Source organism: Acyrthosiphon pisum, chromosome X (assembly GCF_005508785.2).
Source record: "Acyrthosiphon pisum isolate AL4f chromosome X, pea_aphid_22Mar2018_4r6ur, whole genome shotgun sequence".
Taxonomy (NCBI): domain Eukaryota; kingdom Metazoa; phylum Arthropoda; class Insecta; order Hemiptera; family Aphididae; genus Acyrthosiphon; species Acyrthosiphon pisum.
In genome coordinates, this window is record NC_042493.1 from 97,717,393 (window position 1) to 97,720,145 (window position 2,753).

A 2,753-nucleotide genomic window follows, 5' to 3' on the forward strand; every position below is an offset into this window, starting at 1 on the left:
ATTGAGTGGTTTTTAACTATCAGGGAGGGTACTGAACACTCATATTCTAAATGAAGTTTTTACGGACAGAAAAAATGTAAAATCTAAGACAATCAATTTATTTTAATAAAGATGTGCTTGAAATCATATTTACCTAAAATTAATAAATTCTATTACTTAGTAATATTATAGGGCCTATAATATAGGCTGACTGACCGTCTACGCTCAGTATTGTTTTTAGTTCCTGCAACACAATTGCATACTTTTTCTTTTTTTTACTCGGCTAATTACAACACAATTGCACACCAAATTTGCAAGACGATCGCGTCCCAATCTTTATCTGATAAAATCACAACACGATTGCGCTTCAAATAATATGTGTATATACTATGTATAATAATATTTATGTACAGTATAAAAATATAAAATAATATATAGGTACAATAGGTATACAAATTACATAGAAAATGCTCCTACGTCAAATTTTTACATAAAAACTATGTAGAAACTGATATGTAATTCCCATCAACTTTATGGGCAGATGAGTCATCAGAAGAAGCTAGAAATATGCTAAATATTAGCTTTACTTGTGATGATTGCCCCCATACATTTTTCACCCTTAAATATTTCTGGAGCAGACCAACAAGGAGTTCCAATGTATAATGCTTCATTTTATGCCATGTTCCATCAAATTTTAATGGCAAACTGACACCAAAATCACAAAACTTTACAATCTCAAAGTTATCTGTAAAAATTAAGATAACAATTTAATTAATCTTAAAAATAGAAAGTGAACAACTAAATACATTGTTTAATGTAAATACATAATATAAGGATTAATAATTTTTCAGTTATTATTATTTTAGTAAGTTAATGATATTTTTATAATTTGGTTTTTAGTCCAGTTACTAGAATTTTGTATTAAGTTTATCAATTTTATTTATATCTTCTTAAAATTAAATAATATTATGAAATATAAAATAGTAAAATATTACATCAAATGTGTCTTGATTTGTATTTATATTTTCATTGACTAAAAGACAAAAGTAAATTAACACATATTAAAAAGAAAACCTTCAGTCATGGCCGGGGGCCACTTTAAAAAAAATAATCAAAGAAGTTTTTATATATAACCCTAAAGTGTGTAATTATTATTGTTAGATTATCGATACAAGAAATCTGTAAAACTGTTTATGATTTATAATTTGAATTGAATATATTATTTTTTAGCTGGTATAATTATGAAATTTTAGTCGGACCGTCAGTCTCTTTCTGTTTCACCGTTATTGCAGGACACAACAATTGTCTGCAGCTGAGTTGCTGTTACTATTTTTAACTACATATATCTCCTTTATTTTAAAATTAAACTACTGGTCTATGCGGGGTATGATGTACATCAAATTAAATTAGTATAGTATTTTTTTTTTATACATCTACCGTATACTGCTGCACATATCTTGTTACTAGTAATTACAGCACATAAACAGACTTACTTTTCACTAAAATATTTCCAGATTGTATGTCTCCGTGTTATATGAAAGATGAATGTAAATAATCTAATGCTTTTGCAATGTCTATAGCAACTTTTGTGATATATTACAGTATATGGTCAAAGATTCTCTTCCTTGCGCGTTACAATCAAATCGATAAAGCTTTGTTCGCATTGTGTCATTAATAGTACCTAAAATTAAAAGAACTTTACAGAAAACATTTAAAAGATTGGTGTTGTTTTAGCTTGTAAGTGCATACTTCTCGACTATCAGGTCTTTTGACAAATGCCCTATAGCCAATTATATTAGGATGGTTGAGTGACGATAATACTTTGGCCTCCAGCTGCAGACGATTGGTATCCTGTTTGCGATATCTACCAGCATAACGACTGATAATTTTTGCTACCCACGGAGACTGATCTTTTCTTTGCAATTTGAATTCACTGACACTTAAGTGATCATATGGGTTAACATTAGAGCACATTAACATTGCTTGAGAAACAACACACCTGTTCCATATCCAACGCGTTCCTAGGCAGGTGTTTCTGGTAATTTTGCTGTGGAACGCAATATTTTTGGAATGGAATAATTGCACATCTTATTTTATTTCTCTGTAAACAGAACATTTTAGTAGTGAAATATTAAAAAGAAAATAATATTGTATTATTCCTTATATACTAATTAGTAATTGATCAATAGTCCACACAACGACGCAACTAAACAAGGATGAATATTCAGTTTGGACGCACAGTTATTTATATCCGTTATACCAGACGTTATACTAACTAATAAATGTGGTAGGTACCTTGAGATAATTAAAACTTTTGTCAAAAATATCAGTCGTCGAACGAAAGCTGCAAAAACCGTTGTGGCGGAAGTTGTCTAGTCAGTTGATAAATGTTTTTGAATTATTCAATAGTTCATTACTTGTCACGTCTTGGCCCTTCATGAGTGATCACTGATAAGTGAATACTAATTGCATTGATGAATAATGATTAATGAATAGAAGGATAAAACATAAAATTATTGAAAGTATTATCTTACCTATGTTTATTTAATACTTCATAAATGTTTAATTCGTCGGTCGAATATTTGAAAAAAACGGGATATCTGAAAATGAAAAAATTCGTTATATACACCTCACATAGAGGAAACGACGACCTGTTGAGAATAGAATTCAGGGGGGGGTTGTCCTTGTGTTCCATGATACTATCAGAAGACAGAAATTCGGTTGCTCAAAACGGTGTGAAAAAAAAGCCCCGAAATGTTCGCACCATGAACTAA

At 30.0% G+C, this 2,753-nt stretch overlaps 1 long non-coding RNA gene across 1 annotated transcript; it reads right to left on the minus strand.

Moving 5' to 3' along the window:
• Window positions 1–417: 417 nt before the first annotated feature.
• LOC107885220 lies at window positions 418–2,438 on the minus strand. Its single transcript, XR_003838658.1, has 4 exons — window positions 2,275–2,438; window positions 1,729–2,080; window positions 1,473–1,660; window positions 418–724 (listed from the first exon to the last, which is right to left on the minus strand). It is a non-coding gene; the product is annotated as an uncharacterized LOC107885220 (long non-coding RNA).
• Between the last annotated feature and the right edge of the window lie 315 nt (window positions 2,439–2,753).